At 44.0% G+C, this 16,701-nt stretch overlaps 1 pseudogene; it reads right to left on the reverse strand.

The window, feature by feature from the left end:
* Positions 1-3,807: 3,807 nt before the first annotated feature.
* LOC116561233 lies at positions 3,808-16,430 on the reverse strand (annotated as a pseudogene).
* Between the last annotated feature and the right edge of the window lie 271 nt (positions 16,431-16,701).

Below are 16,701 nucleotides of genomic sequence, written 5' to 3' on the forward strand. Positions count from 1 at the left end.
TTGGGGAGGGATAGCATTAGGAGAAATACCTAATGTAGATGATGGGGGATGGATGCAGCAAACCACCATGGCACATGTATAACTATGTAACAAACCTGCACGTTTGGCACATGTACCCCAGTAAAATAAAAAAAAAAAATTAAGTAAAAAAAAAAAAAAAAAGTTATATGCCTGTCTTTCCACACTACAATGTAGAAGTGTGAAGATCAACAAACCTGCAGGTTCTGCACATGTACCCCAGAACTTAAAGTATAATTAAAAAATAAAAAATAAGTTAAAAAAAAAGAATAGTTCTATTTTCAGAAGTAAGGGTAGGCAGCCTCTCTTTCCACACTACAGTGTAGGATTGTTAAGATCAAGTTTGACTTTTCTGCCAGGAGGCTGGCCTTCCAAAGGAGTCAAAGGTTACTGCTTCTCAGCGTTCCAGGCAAGGTGTGTGCACACAACCTCAGAGATAGAGTGGATTGTGGGAGAGCTGTTCTGGTCTCTGTAAACTGTGGCTTCCCCCAGCTTGGCAGCAGCAGTTCTGACACTTGGGCGTGGCAGGGCAGCAGAAGTCCACAGTCCAAGGGTGTGTCCTGTTGCCTTAGTGGGTCTGAAAGAGATGGCCAACAGAGACCTAATCTAATGCAGTCAATGGAGTATAGTCCAGACTCTCAACCCCTGGATGGGCAGGAATCCTGGGGCCGGCTTGCCTAGACACAAGCAATTCACCATGTATTTTTAGCTACATGAAAACCGAACAACATCTTATGTTACTAAAATTAATGATGATTTTCAACCTTGACTACACGTTAGAGTCAGCTGGGGAGCTTTCAAAAGTCCTGATGTCCAGGCCACACCCCAGACCAGTTAAATCAAAATCTTTGTGGGTGGGACCTAGGCATCAGGGCTTTTTTTTTTTTTTTTTTTTGAGATGGAGTTTTGCTTTTGTTGCCCAGGCTGGAGTGCAATGTCGAGGTCTCGGCTCACCGCAACCTCCGCCTCCTGGGTTCAAGCAATTCTCCTGCCTTAGCGTCCCCAGTAGCTGGGATTACAGGTGACTGCCACCACCTCCGGCTAATATTTTTGTGTTTTTAGTAGAGACGGGGGTTTCACCATGTTGGCCAGGCTGGTCTCGAACTCTTGATCTCAGATGATCTGCCTGCCTCAGCCTCCCAAAGTGCTGGGATTACAGGCATGAGCCACCGCGCCCAGCCAGCATCAGGACTTTTAAAAGCTCCAGCTGGGGGCTCATGCCTGTAATCCTAGCACTTTGGGAGGCTGACGTGGGCCGATTATGAGGTCAGAAGTTCAAGACCAGCCTGGCCAACATGGTGAAACCCCGTTTCTACTAAAAATACAAAAATTAGCAGGGCATGGTGGCGTGCGCCTGTAGTCCCAGCTACTTGGGAGGCTGAGGTAGGAGAATTGCTTTAACCCAGGAGGTGGAGGTTGCAGTGAGCTGAGATCGCGCCACTGCACTCTAGCCTGGGCAACAGAGTGAGACTCCATCTCAAAAATAAATAAAAGCTCCCAGTGGCCGAGTGCTGTGGCTCATGCCTGTAATCCCAGCCCTTTGGGAGGCATAGATGAGTGGATCACTTGAGCCCAGGAGTTCAAGACCTGTTTGGGTAACATAGTGAGACCTTGTCTCTGTACAAAGTAAAAAAAAATAGTGGAGTGTGATGGTGCATATCTGTAGTCCCAGCTACTGGGGAGCTGAGGTGGGAGGGTCACTTGAGCATGGGAGGTTGAGGCTGCAGTAAGCTATGATTGTGCCACTGCACTCCAGCCTGGGCAACAGAGCAAGACAGTCTCAAATAAATAAATAAATACCTTTTTTTCTTTTCTTTTTTTTTTTTTTTCTGTAGAGAAGTCATCTCACTGCACTGCCTAGACTGATCTTGAACTCCTGGCCTTAAGTGAGACTCCTGCTTCGTCCTCCCAAAGTGCTGCGAATATAGACATGAGCTATCATGCCTGGCCTGAAGATCTTATTACAAAGTTTTTGTTCCTCTTTTCTTGTTATATTAGTTGTAAACTAAAAATAAAATTCTAAGCCTTTCACCAACTGAATAGACTCCTTCTTGGCACGGGTGCCCAATAGAAACCTTAAAAATTGAATTTTCAGCCATGATGGGACAGGAGGTCATTATATCCTTTTTGCAGCTTAGATTCAACAAGTGACCAGCATTAACGTTAAAATAGAGACAGTAAGACTGACAGAAAAAACTCTTTGTGGCAATAAAATACCAAATTCTAAACAGGACGAGGCAAGAGTTAAGTCATGCACTTATGAATAAACCAGGTTTTTCTTTCTCTAGCAGCTAAGCAGGCACTGGCCTTGAGATAAGCAATGTTGAAGCCACTAGAGCTTGTCAACCATCAGGCACTGACTAACTGAGCTCTCCCCTCCCCCACCCCGTCCCACCAGCCATAATTATAGCTTTGCTTGGAGATTAGATAACAGACTAATTTCAGCAACTTTCCCCCTCTCTCTCAGTCTTTCTCTCTCTCTTTTTCTGTGTGTGAGACAGGGTCTTGCTCTGTCACCCAGGCTGGAGTGCGGTGGCATAATCAGGGCTCACTGCACCCTGGACCTCTCTGGCTCAATCAATCCTTTCACTTCAGCTTTCTGAGTAGCTGGGGCTACAGATGCACCCCACCACACCTGGCTAACTTCTATTTTTTGTAGAGGTCTCACTATGTTGCCCAGGCTGGTTGTAAACGCATGGATTCAAGCAACGTTCCTGCTTCTTCCTTCCAAAGTGTTGGGAGGGATTACAGGACCCCGGTCTCAGTAACTTTCTCTTGATAAGAAAGCCACCAACTGAGGACTAGTTCAGGTGAGTTTACAGAGGCTGCACAACTTGAGTGTCTTTAGGTCCTGATAAGAACTCTGATACATGGGGCCTAATTGTAATATATTTAAATGTGAAGTCTCCACCCCAAGGTAAACATGTGTCATCTGTAACATGCATGTTTGTTCAATAGGCATGCATCAGAACTCTCATGAATATTCATAGCTCATCCTACAAATGATTGAATATGCATGTTTGGCCAACCCAATAAACTTAAATTCCTGTCTTACCTCTCCCTCCCTCTGAGTGTTTGTCTCTGGTCTTTGCTGGAGGCTGTGCTTCCCAGCCGGCAGGATGGCCACTTTGCAGGCTGTCATTCTTTACAAAAAATAAAGCCTCCTTTCTAAATTTATGTATCTTGTGTTTTATTAAGTTAACATTGTTCTGTAATTATTCTTTTGGAGTGTCTTTACACATATCCACTGGATCATGGGGTGTGTGTGTGTGTGTGTGTGTGTGTGTATTGAGACAAAACATCAATTTTGAGGATAGTTCTGGAGAAAGTGCTACCTTTACCTGCCTTAGGTTACTTTGTATTTCCACCAAAACAGGAATCAAAATGGGAGATCCATGACTTCAACTGCACCAGGCTTTTTCAGCAGCCTGTAAGGGAAGAGAATATTGAGATCAGTTTGCCACCTGGGAGCTTTCTAACAGAAGTGCAAAGAAAGTTAAAGGCTTTACTAAGTGGACTTCATCCCACCCGCCCAACCCTAGGTGAGGAATTAGGTAAAGATCTCCATCATACCTTTAGTCTGACCTGAAAACGTCTTTACCTTTAAATACCCTCAAAAGAGGTGCAATTTAAAGGCCAATTTTTGTTTTCATGCTCACAGATTTTATTACACAGACAGTGGTGGCAGTTGCCTCAGTCCAGCCCACCTTCACCCGCTTTTCCAGCCCAGAAGTGGGTACAGGGAGGATCACTGCCCAGCAAGAACTATGCTCAGAGGGGAACAGTCCAGAGCCCAACAGCAGAACTTGGGGGAAATGGGGGGGGGTGGCCAGGGACACAAACTATATACAGGGGCTGGGGGCTTCTGCCCAGGGCTCTCCTGGGCCAGGACGCTGGACAGGGAGGGGAGCCTCAGTAGTTCTCCATCCTGTGGTTCTCAGAGATGAATGCATCAATGACCTCCTTTATGGCCAGGTTGGGGATGAGCTAGCTATTCCTGGGTCGGGGGCTCTGGGTCATGGGGTCAAAATGACCCACGCGCTGCAGGTGCTCCTCGATGTTCTTGTGGTCATAGGTGATGCCACTGGGCGTGATGCATGGCTCCTGCATCAACTCAAAGCTGATCTTACTGCACAGGTAGTCGGGGATGTCGCAATTCTTCCTCTTCTCGTCCACCTGAGAGAAGAGCTCATCCATGTCTGCCATATATTTGTCATGTGGGCAAGGGGCACCCTCACATGCTTGGCCTCAGTGCAGGCCTGCTGGGCCCAGACGTGGCTGTCGTGCTCATCACCCTCGGGGTTCCGCTGGCACTATTCCAGCTCCCTTTCAAGCCGCACTACAAGGATCCTCAAGAGGGAGGAGTGCAGCTCATTCTCCTGGTGGATGCACCGCTCCTCGATGCTGTTTCAGCGCTGCTTCGCAATTGGAAGAGTGTTGGGGATGTCGTCCCCGAAGTTCAACCGCTTATCCCAGGCCAAATATTTTTTACCATTAAACTAAACATATATGTATAATATATGTATGTGTGTGTGTGTATATATATATATAATGTATGTATATATTTTTATCATTAAATATATATTATGTATGTGTGTGTATACATATATACACGCATATTTATGTGTGTATATATATATACACACACACATATATACATATATATGCACACATATATATACATACATATATACACATATATATGCACACACATATATATATATATATATTTTTTTTTTTTTGAGACAGAGTCTTGCTCTATCGCCTCGGCTGGAGTGCAGTGGCGCGATCTCAACTCACTGCAACTTCCACCTCCTGGGTTCAAGAGATTCTTCTGGCTTAGCCTCCCGAGTAGCTGGGACTACTTCTGGCTAATTTCTGTATTTTTAGTAGAGATGGGGTTTCACCATGTTGGCCAGGATGGCCTCTATCTCTTAACCTCGTGATCCGCCCACCTCAGGCTCCCAAAGTGCTGGGATTACAGGCGGGAGGCACCGCGCCCATCCCCACCTACCCCACCCCCAACATATTTCCTTTAAAGATTCTACTTCAAAGCTAACAGGCCTTTGATCCAAAATGCCCCTGCTTCCAAATCCACTCCCTGCCCAGTATGCATATGGAATTTTTGTGAAAGTTCACATATTCCAAGTACAAGAAAAATCGTGATTATGATTTAGAAAGTCCATGGAGTTTTAGATCACTATCACTGACTTTCATTCTTTTCATAGGACTTTCGTATTTCAGCACAGAGCCACAAGGGAGCATGAATTTTCATATCAAAGGGGCCTAGATTTAAATCTCTGCCACTTATTTACTCTGACTACAGCTAATTTATTAAACTTTTCAGTGTCTAGTTTTCTTCATCTTAAAACAGATGTCGGGTTATTATAGCAACATTGCAATTACATGTGTAGTTTTTGGTACATGATGAGTTATTAGTAATTGATAGTGTTTAAAATTAACGTTTTAATGTATTTTTTTTTAAACCCGAGAATTTTTTTTTTTTTTTTTTTTTTTTTTTGAGACGGAGTTTCGCTCTTGTTACCAGGGCTGGAGTGCAATGGCGCGATCTCGGCTCACCGCAACCTCCGCCTCCTGGGTTCAGGCAATTCTCCTGCCTCAGCCTCCTGAGTAGCTGGGATTACAGGCATGTGCCACTATGCCCAGCTAATTTTTTGTATTTTTAGTAGAGACGGGGTTTCACCATGTTGACCAGGATGGTCTCGATCTCTTGACCTCGTGATCCACCAGTCTCGGCCTCCCAAAGTGCTGGGATTACAGGCTTGAGCCACCGCGCCCGGCTTTGTTTTTTTGTTTTTTTTTTTTTATTTTTTTATTATTTTTATTTATTTATTTTTTTTTTGAGACGGAGTTTCGCTCTTGTTACCCAGGCTGGAGTGCAATGGCACGATCTCGGCTCACTGCAACCTCCGCCTCCTGGGTTCAAGCAATTCTCCTGCCTCAGCCTCCCGAGTAGCTGGGACTACAGGCGTGCGCCACCATGCCCAGCTAATTTTTTTGTATTTTTAGTAGAGACGGGGTTTCACCATGTTGGCCAGGATGGTCTCGATCTCTTGACCTCGTGATCCACCCGCCTCGGCCTCCCAAAGTGCTGGGATTACAAGCGTGAGCCACCGCGCCCGGCCTTGTTTTGTTTTGAGACAGGGTCTCACTCTGTCACCCAGGCTGAAGTGCAGTGGCAAAATCTTGGCTCATCGCAACCTCCACCTCCGAGGTTCAAGTGATTCTTGTGCCTCAGCCTCCTAAGTAGCTGGGACTACAGGTATGCACCACTATGCCTGGCTAAAACTTTAGGGTTTTAATTTATTTTGCATTCTCCATTAACAATCTGTGACTACGAAGTTCTTGCACTTAACTGGAAATTCCTATTGTTTAGCCAAAGGTCTGGAATAGGGAGGTGATGAGTAAATATTTGCCAAATCATTGTGTGTTTGGTTGTTGTACAATGTGCTCAGAATCTGTCATGTGAACACGTGTCTTTGCTATATATGAAAGAATCTCAGAGCACAATCTACTGATGGATGAGGTAAATTGTAAAGCTACAATCTCATGTTATTCACTAGAAAACATTAACTTGTTCTTCCCAGATTTGTTCTGTATGCTGCTTCTTTGGGTTATGTGATAGGATACTTCTTAAGCGCATGGGCTACGTGATTTTGCACTCAGACTACGTTACCAGCTGTACCCTTGGTTTCTCAGTTTTTTCTTCTATTAAATGGGGATGCTAATAACCCCCATGACACAGAGCTGTTGCTGGTGGATAAACAATTGAACACATGAAAGAGTCTAGAATCCCACCTGGCATGTGGTGTGAATGTTAGCTCTTTCAGCCCTGCAGTCTCTCCTGCTGGTTATTCCAGCATTCTTCTATTCTCAGGTTTAGGATGAATTGGCTCTTTTGGCTTTTTTGTTCTTGGTTAAGTGGGCTTTCCCCTGAGAGCTCTAGTGCACCAGATTTGCCTTCCAATATCGACACTGCTCTTTCCCAGCCATCTGACTGGCATATCACCAGTGTATCCTGGGCTCTAGTCCCTGGAATTGCTCTCTGTACTCTCCTATGCTTGCTCCTTGTTGGAACCCTCCTTTCCTAAATTAGCACATTCTAGAACCTCTCCTATCGTTCCTCTTGAAAGTCTTTAACACTTCAGAAGCCCCTCTCCTCAAGTCCTCAATATACCCAGCCTGATGCAGAGGACACATTCTGCTTCCTCCCTTGCCTGCCTTCTCTTTCTGGTGCCACTCCCCACTCCCCAAGCAGAAGCCACAGTCTGAGAGAAGTCCCTGCTTGGTGAAGGCAGGGTGTGATATTGTTTTTTTGTTTTGTTTTGAGATGAAGGTTTGCTCTTGTTGCCCAGGCTGGAGTGCAATGGTGGATCTCGGCTTACTGCAACTTCTGCCTTCTCGATTCAAGCGATTCTGCTGCCTCAGCCTCCTGAATAGCTAGGATTACAGGTGCCCACCATGATGCCCAGCTAATTTTTGTATTTTCGGTAAAGATGGAGTTTCACCATGTTGGCCAGGCTGGTCTCAAACTCCTGACCTCCTGCCTCTGCCTCCCAAAGTGCTGGGATTACAGGTGCCAGCCAGCCACTGTGCCTGGCCAGGGTGTGGTATTTAAATATTGTCTGGAATGAGAATAGATCATTTGGCTCCTTGCTCTCACAAAAACAAACAAACCTAGTAAACTGAGGGCAGCCTGGGGCTGCAGGCTAGGAAGGACAGCAGAGGGCTCTGCTCTTAACTCTGCGGTTTGGGCTTTCCTACTTTGGTTAGTTTGGTTAGCACTATCTGACCTGCAAGTATTTCACTGTGGATTCACAGCATATGTGAGGAAATGTTAATGTCCTATTCCCTGACAGCATAATCTATAGTATTACAAACAACAACAACAACAAAAACCCAGGAAAGTTGCTACAGAGAGTCCTGAAAAGAAGAAAAAAAAAGCCGGGCGAGGTGGCTCAAGCCTGTAATCCCAGCACTTTGGGAGGCCGAGGTGGGTGGATCACGAGGTCAAGAGATAGAGACCATCCTGGTCAGCATGGTGAAGCCCCGTCTCTACTAAAAAATACAAAACATTAGCTGGGCATGGTGGTGCGTGCCTGTAATCCCAGCTGCTCAGGAGGCTGAGGCAGGAGAATTGCCTGAACCCAGGAAGCGGAGGTTGCGGTGAGCCGAGATCGCGCCATTGCACTCCAGCATGGGTAACAAGAGCGAAACTCCGTCTCAAAAAAAAAAAAAAAGAAAAAAAAAAAAAACCCAAACAGAGTGGTTATTTGCTAGCAAGAAAGCAAACACGTAAAAAGAGGGAAGAAAACATAGCTATTGCCAAGAAGTGGCAAAAGCTGGAGTTCCTAATCAGCTCCTCCTTTTATCCGTCTGAGGATTATTCCCATACATAACTGTCATGTTTTCCTCAGCATTCTCGGACTGGCATTTGTCTGTCATGTGACCACAGCAGACCATTCTGACTACCTGGACTTTTTCAGACACACACACAGTGGAAGGAGGGTCACTTGCTTCTGACCTTCTCTCTAGACTCCCCCAAGTCAAAAGGCCCACATCTTTCAATTCTAAGGCTGGAGATGGTAAAGACTTGAAACTCACTCTGCTTCCTCATTCAACAAGGCTGAACTTGTCCAAATTTATTATAACTTTCAGAAAGAGACAGTGAAGGAAAGCAAGGGAGAAAGATGAGAGAGGAAAAGAGAAGGAAAGGAGACTGAGGAAAAGGGGAGGGACTAAGATGTTTGTGTGCTCCTATATAATTTTAAAAGCAAATTTCTAAGAATTAGTTTATGTAGGCCAGGTGTGGTGGCTCACACCTGCAATCCCAGCACTTTGGGAGGCCGAGGTGGACAGATCACGAGGTCAGGAGATCGAGACCATCTTGGCCAACATGGTGAAACTCTACCTCTACTAAAAATATAAAAATTAGCTGGGCATGGTGATGCATGCATGTAATCCCAGCTACTTGGGAGGCTGAGGTGAGAAAATCGCTTAAACCAGGGAGTCGGAGGTTGCAGTGAGCCAAGATGGCGCCCTTGTATTCCAGTCTGGTGACAGACTTCATCTTAAAAAAAACAAAAACAAAAACAAAACAACAGCCGGGCCCGGTGGCTCACACCTGTAATCCTAGCACTTTGGGAGGCCGAGGTGGGCAGATCACCTGAGGTTGGGATTTCAAGACCAGCCTGACCAACATGGAGAAACCTCATCTTTAAGAAAAAAAAATTAAAAACAAAAACAACAACAACAAAGAATTGGTTTATGTGCCCTTTTTAGAATTCCATACAACATTAAATTTGAGGGAAAAATATGTCTAAAGTGTATATTGGGAATGTCATGGCATGAAGGTCAAAAGGTTATTTAAATGAGCATGAAAAGTCATCTGTTAGGGTACTAAATTCCTACTGTGCATTTTACAAGATCTTTGTTAAAATCATAAGACTAGGAAAACAGGATTTCCAAGTATTGATAAGCAGCATTTTAGAGATAGTCATCAAAGAGATTCCCTACACAAAGTTATCTTACAATATGTTTTCAAACTGTGCCCCTTGGGGCATTAAGATAGCCGGGGGAAAGAGTTCTGAGGGTCCTGGTTGGTGTGGAGGTATGCCACTTACAGGACTAGAATGTATGCTTCTTTTTCCAGCTCTGCGCTGTCTGATGGTCATGGTGGGAGCATTTACACCATAGAAAGCAGCAAACCTCTAAATTAGTTTCTCTTAGGGAGTTCCCTCCTTGTTAAAGATTTACCAGCACAACCCTGGAGCAGATCTGTGTTTACTTGTATTTCTAGGGAATGTCTGTGTAAAGCATAGCTTTTTTTTTTTTTTTTTTTTTTTTTTGAGACAGAGTCTTACTCTGTTGCCCAGACTAGAGTGCAGTGGCATAATCTCAGCTCACTGCAACCTCCGCCTCCTGAGTTCAAGTGATTCTCCTGCCTCAGCCTCCTGAGTATCTGGGATTACAGGGGTGCGCCACCATGCCAGGTTAATTTTTGTATTTTTAGTAGAGATGGGATTTCACCATGTTGGTCAGGCTGGTCTCAAACTCCAGACCTCAAGTGATCCACCTGCCTTGGTCTCCCAAAGTCCTGGGATTACAGGCATGAGCCACTGCGCCTAGCCCAGTGTAGCTTTTGAAAAGGTTTTATGGATACAAAAAAGTTTGAAAGCCATGTTCCAGTTGGATATTTTCTTTTTTTTCCAATTTAACATACATAGTGAATATTATAATTTGAAGAATAATGAATCATTTTACATTACTATTTAAGAGATTGCATTAATTTTATTATTTATGGAAACTATAACAGTTACATTACATACCACTAGCATTCTAATAACTCTATATAAAATGAAAAGTACTTTAAAATGTTCCAAGATACATCAGAAGAAAGAAAAACTCTTGGTTATAAACTTGGAGTTTAGTAAATTTAGCCTTATTGGATTAGTCAGTTAAGTAATTATAGAAATGGATTCGTTCCAGAAAAAATAATACTACTCTGTATTTTGTGGGCCAAAGAGCAATGTTAATATATAAGTTCCTGCTAACATTTTTGTTCCTTTTGGGTTCTGGTATTGGAATACTGTACTGATTTATCCCACATTACTTTTGGTTTTCTGATATTTTCTTCACCTGCTTGCTGCAGCGGCTCCCTAAAATCACATTTTGAGAATTCACTCTCAACTATGTTATAATAAAGTGTTGGTGGTTTAATCATTGAATCAGTCTTCCTTAGATTACCACCCCACCCTTCCCGGCGCCTTTCTCAGGCTTTGCCAGGTCAGATTTCAGGTCACAGCTTGGTTATTTTTTACTTTCTTCTTCTCCTATTGATGTAAGGGAGGAAAGATGCCCAAACCGGACTTGGGCTTAAGGGGAGGGAGGGAACCTACTTAGAGTCTAAATTGTATACTTTGGCCTATTAGCCAGAGATCTCTATGTTGGGATTTTAGGTGTATGGTTCTGGCTCAGTCAGCTAGGGATGCCATAACAAAATACCACAGACTGGGTGACTTGACAATAGTAATTTGTTTCTCACAGTTCTGGAGGCTGGGATGTCCAAGCCATCAAGGAGGGGGCTGAGCTGGTCCCCTGGTGAGGGCGCTTTTCCTTTCTAGTGCAAAGCCCCTTCTCCTTGTACTCTTACGTGGGGGCTGGGGTGGGGAGGGGAGGAAGCAAGTTCTCTGCTGTATCTTCATAAGAGCACTAATCCATTAGGAAGTCCCCACTATCATGACATCATCTAAATCCTCATCACCTCTGTCAAAAGACAAAGTTACAACAAATTTAGCTTAAAGATGAAATTGCCTTTTGTTAGCAATTCACAAATAAGAGAGCATCTCATCTCACAATTTAGAAAAGGCACTCTGCTGAGCGTGACAGAGCAGCTGGATTTTGAAAGGTAGGAACAAGGAAACAATGAATTTAAAAAAATTTAAAATATACTTAAAAAAAAATAATACAGAGTTTCATGATGTTGCTCAGGCTGGTCTCAAACTCCTGGGCTCAAGTGATTCTCCCACCTCGGCCTCCCAAAATGCTGGGATTACAGGCGTCAGTCACTATGCCCAGCCAAATGATAATTTTTAAGAAAGAGGAATGGTTAACATCAGGTTACTTCATCAGGCTGCCTTTCCTTGTAAGGGTTAAAGTAGAGGGAACTTCCTTTTCTTGACAGCTCAGGTTGACTGGGCCCTTTCTTATTGGTAGCTGTGAACCTCCTGTTTTCAGAATAACACTCTGTTTGGTGTTTTACCTGCCTCCTTTATTTATTTATTTATTTATTTATTTATTTTCACTCTGGAGTATAGTGGTACAAACTCCACCTCCCAGGTTCAAGCAATTCTGCTTCAGCCTCCCGAGTGGCTGGGACTATAGGCACATGCCACCACGCCTGACTTAAGTTTTTGTATTTTTAGTAGAGATGGGATTTCACTGTGTTCGCCATGATGGTCTCGATCTCCTGTCCTCGTGATCCGCCCACCTTGGCCTCCCAAAGTGCTGGGATTAAAGGCGTGAGCTACTGCACCGGGCCACTTGCTTCCTTAAAGTTTAGTTTGATTATGTGGCATGAGTGACTCCATTTGGTTTGGCCTTTTGGGTCTGTTACCAGGGCAGTCCTGATGAAATAACTGGGAAAGTTTTTTAAAAAAATATTTTCCTTTAGTCGCTTTATTTATAGGCACAGCTGCTTAAAGAAACCAGACAGGCCAGAATGGCGCCAGAGCTTCTTGACCCCTTGCCAGACACCAGAAGGAGATAAGACCTGCTAACCAGCACACACTGGAGCAGTGATCCCTAGTTATCTTCAGATCATCAACATATCATAATAATGTTAAAATCTCTCCCCTAAAAGAAAATCTCTCCCATTTTGTGTACATGCATTGTATAAAGATGTATGTTTTTGAATTAAGCCCGTGTGTCTGAAGTCCCAGCCTGGACATGCTAACATCCCTCACCCTCCCAACACCCAGTCCTAAAGTACCCATGACTGCTATTGTTCAGGGAGAAGGGCCATTTAGAGCGAGAGCCTCCCCTTCTGCAGTCTTGGCCAGTGAATAAAACCTGATTGCCTTTTCCAAGCCGACATTCTTCCTTTGTGATCAATACAAAGTGGGGAAAGAACTCAGTTTACTGGCAACAAGTCCAAAGCAATGGCCTTATATAAATTTTATTTAATACCTCCCAAAGGTCACCTCTCCAAATACCATCACACTGGGGGTTTGGCCTTCAACATGTGCATTTTGGAGGGGATACAATTAGGTCCATAGTAGGCTCTTTGGTTTCCCGTTTCTCATTGATTCTGAGTATCTTTCCCAGGTAGCCGCTGGGAGCAGAGGGGCCTAGGTCAATGCAGGAGTTAAATACTTTTGGCCGTTTGTCTTTTTTTTTTTTTTTTTTTTTTTTTTAAGAGACAGAGTTTCACCATGTTGGCCAGGCTGGTCTTGAATTGCTGGCCTCAGGTGATCCACCCACCTCGGCCTCCCAAAGTGCTGGGATTACGGGTGTGAGCCACCACGCCCGGCCTAGTTGCTTGTCTTAACAGCATGAATTTCAAGCAGGGCTTCTAGGAGTGGCTGATCAGTTTTGGATGGCAGTTACCTGCCCTAGTCTCTCCCTGGGCAGAGCTCTGATGCAGAGCATCTTTTCCTTACGTATACAAAGCCATGTTTCAGGCTTGTTTTTTGAGCGGATTCCAAATCTTACAAGTGTCTAACAGTAACGATGCCACTGGGTACGCAGATTCTGACCCCATTTCCTAGGACTGAAAAATTTTAAAAAAGGAATGATTTTGAGAGGTGAAAATAAATCAGTTCTCATGTCACGCAGCTGAAGCTCTCCCTCTTCTCTGAGAGTGAGTTTTTTTTGTTGGGACGTTTTTCCACATCTCACACATACCCTGTTCCCCCACTCTCTACTCACTTGCCAGACTTGTCTGGATATGTTTGACTTTAAGTAGCAGATCCAGTCTGAGTCCATTGTCAAGGGCCCCTCGGGCCTGTGCAAGGCCTGCCTGCCAGTTTGACAAACATGTCCAGGCGTGCTTGAAACCCAGCAGTGAACAACAGATTTTCCACTATACAAATAAAGGGAGGAAGCAGGCAAAGAGGTACTGCAGAGGTCCAGGAAAAGAGAGGGAGAGCACAGTGACACTGCGCCACTCCCTGCCTCAGGCTCTCTTTTGATTTGCATTTTAATGGCAAGTTTTGGTACGAAAGTTGAGGTATACTCAGCGGTCAGCCTTTGTCCTTTCCACATCTTGGACCCTAAGTCCTTGATGAGTCAGGTTCTATTCCCTTCTTGGCCTATGTGCAGTGCTCACCAAAAATGCTTAAGACACATTCTTGATGATGAAAAAAATTATATTTAAGGAATGGTGAAGAAAAATGAACTTAGATGAGAAACTAAAACAAACAAAAAGCTTTTCACTTTGCTTTGAACTGTTAAAAGAGTAGGGCTCTTCCTGCAGTGTAATATAGCTCTGCTATGACCAGTTTCGCCAAGTCTTTTCAACGACTGCCTTGGGAACCAGATCAATCATGATCTGCCCTTTAAAGGTAGCAGCACTAATTTCTGCTGCCAGCCTCAGCTCAGACACAATGGAGAAACAATTCCCCAATGTTAAACTTAATCACATTAATCTATTTTTCTGTAGCTCTGGTCTTTGCAAGAAACAGTGAATGTACAGCCAAACTCACTTAAATGTAATTCCTAGATGATGTCAGCCGTTCTACCTCTATATCTTGTATTTTTGGGGCTGTTAATGAGATATGATAGCAGATAATATAGATTTGAATTTTGTGGTGTTTCTTTAAAAGTAGCCAGATAAGCAAGAACATGAAATGATTACGAAGCGTCCAATTTCAAACCTTGTTGAAGGTCATAATGAAGATGGTTGTCTTATAATCTCTTATCAACAGAGGTGTTGGGGAAGAAAAAATCCCCCTTACAACAACTAAATTAGTTAGGGTGGCCTCACCTCAATCTCCCATCATCCACATTGATTTATATTCTCACTACTTCTGTATTTTTATAAAGTATGGGGAGGGACAGTGCAATCCCATTATCTCCACATTTATAAAAGGAGTTCTTGAGCATTAAGGCAGAATGTAGTCCTCTGGATTCCTTTACGTAGTCAAATAACCCACAATTTTTGTCTGGCCTCACCCAGTCTTCCCTGATTCCCTTTCCCTTGCAACTTTAGGTGCTGCCATGGGACCAAGTTCTGGCCAAAGGCACCCAAGTGGAAGAGAGAGCTTCTGGGAGCCTTCCTTGATGGGCAGCACACCCTTTGCCTCCTGCTTCCTGCTGCTTAAAGCTTGAGTGCTGTAACCATGGATCATGAGCATGCCACGCACAGCTGGATAGCAAGACAGAGGACTTTGGGTCCCTCAAACCATGAATCACTGTGTCAGTCCTTGCCCCACCACTCAGACTTATGTGTGAGAAAGAAATTTAACCTGCAGCTTAAAACAACAAGTTTATTCTTTTTTTTTTTTTGAAATGGAGTCTCGCTCTATCACACAGGCTGGACTGCAGTGGCACAATCTCAGTTCACAGCAACCTCCACCTCACAGGTTCAAGTGATTCTCCTGCCTCAGTCTCCTGAGTAGCTGGGACTACAGGTGTACGCCACCACACCTGGCTAATTTTTGTATTCTTAGTAGAGACGGGGTTTCACCATGTTGGTCAGGCTGGTCTCGAACTCTTGACCTCATCGTGATCCACCTGCCTTGGCCTCCCAAAATGCTGGGATTATATGTGTGAGCCACCGAGCCTGGCACAAGTTTATTCTTGATCACACCATATATCCATTGCTGGTCAGCAGGGGGACTCTGCTCATTGTGGTTACTCAGAAAGGCCAGGCTGACAGTGTCCATGTCAACCAATGCTTTCACCATTGCTGACAAAGACAAAGGGAATGTAGTGAATCGTATACTGGTAAGGCTTGCACCTGAAAATGACACGTGCCATTTTGCTGACTAATGCAAGTCACATACCATATGTAACTTCCAAAAAGGTAGGCAAGTAGTCTATTTGCTCTAAAAGCAGGAGAACCAGAATGTGTGGACAATCCCAATAATGACTACAATTTCTTTCTTTTTTTTTTTTTTCTTGAGACGGAGTTTCGCTCTTGTTACCCAGGCTGGAGTGCAATGGCGCGATCTTGGCTCACCGCAACCTCTGCCTCCTGGGTTCAGGCAATTCTCCTGCCTCAGCCTCCTGAGTAGCTGGGATTACAGGCACGCACCACCATGCTCAGCTAATTTTTTGTATTTTTAGTAGAGACAGGGTTTCACCATGTTGACCAGGATGGTCTCGATCTCTTGACCTCGTGATCCACCCGCCTCGGCCTCCCAAAGTGCTGGGATTACAGGCTTGAGCCACCGCACCCGGCCTATGACTACAATTTCTATCTTACCTAAGCCACTGTTATTTTGGGTTTTCAGCCAGTTGCATCTGCACTGAACCCTACTTGAGATAGGAATGATCACATCAATGCTGTGATAAGTAAGTTTAAACTAAGTCCTGTGAGGAAGGCTGTCACTGGGTACACACCTTATACTCTGGTGGATTTGCAGGGATCACTCCCTGTGGCTTTGCTGGGAAGGAAGAAGCCACATCTTTCTTAAGATCCTCAGTCATCCTTGAATCACTGACATCTACTGCACTGGAGGCAAATCTCTAATAATTCTATTACTAAAGGTCAGCTTAGCACCTCTAGCTCCTTCTAAGTCTAGGAATTGTTCCCTATTCTTTTGAAAACACAACTCAAGTCTTTTTGTATTCTGCTTTGTTCCTGCATTCAAATCTTAGTCCTTGAGATCTGTCATCTTTCTTAGAGGCTCTAAATATGTCCTTACCTCCTTCAATTTGGCAAACATCTTTACTTGACCCTATGACACCTTCCAAATCTATAGACCAATGAGTTGTTCTCTACCTACTGTCTTATTGTTTTCCTTTTCTGAAACCCCTATGATGAGGCTTCTGTTTGTACCATTCTACTTAAACTGTCTAAAAAGCCACTAATGGCTTTTATCAAGAAGCATTTGTCTAAAACTCTGGAATTTCTTGGAAACATGTTTTTGTATGTTTCACATAGTGGGATGGATAACAGTAGCAGATTAAAAACAGTCGTAGGTTTAGTAAAACATA

The sequence above is a fragment of the Sapajus apella genome, unplaced genomic scaffold, assembly GCF_009761245.1.
Source record: "Sapajus apella isolate SASKATOON/1434 unplaced genomic scaffold, GSC_monkey_1.0 scaffold28, whole genome shotgun sequence".
Lineage (NCBI taxonomy): Eukaryota > Metazoa > Chordata > Mammalia > Primates > Cebidae > Sapajus > Sapajus apella.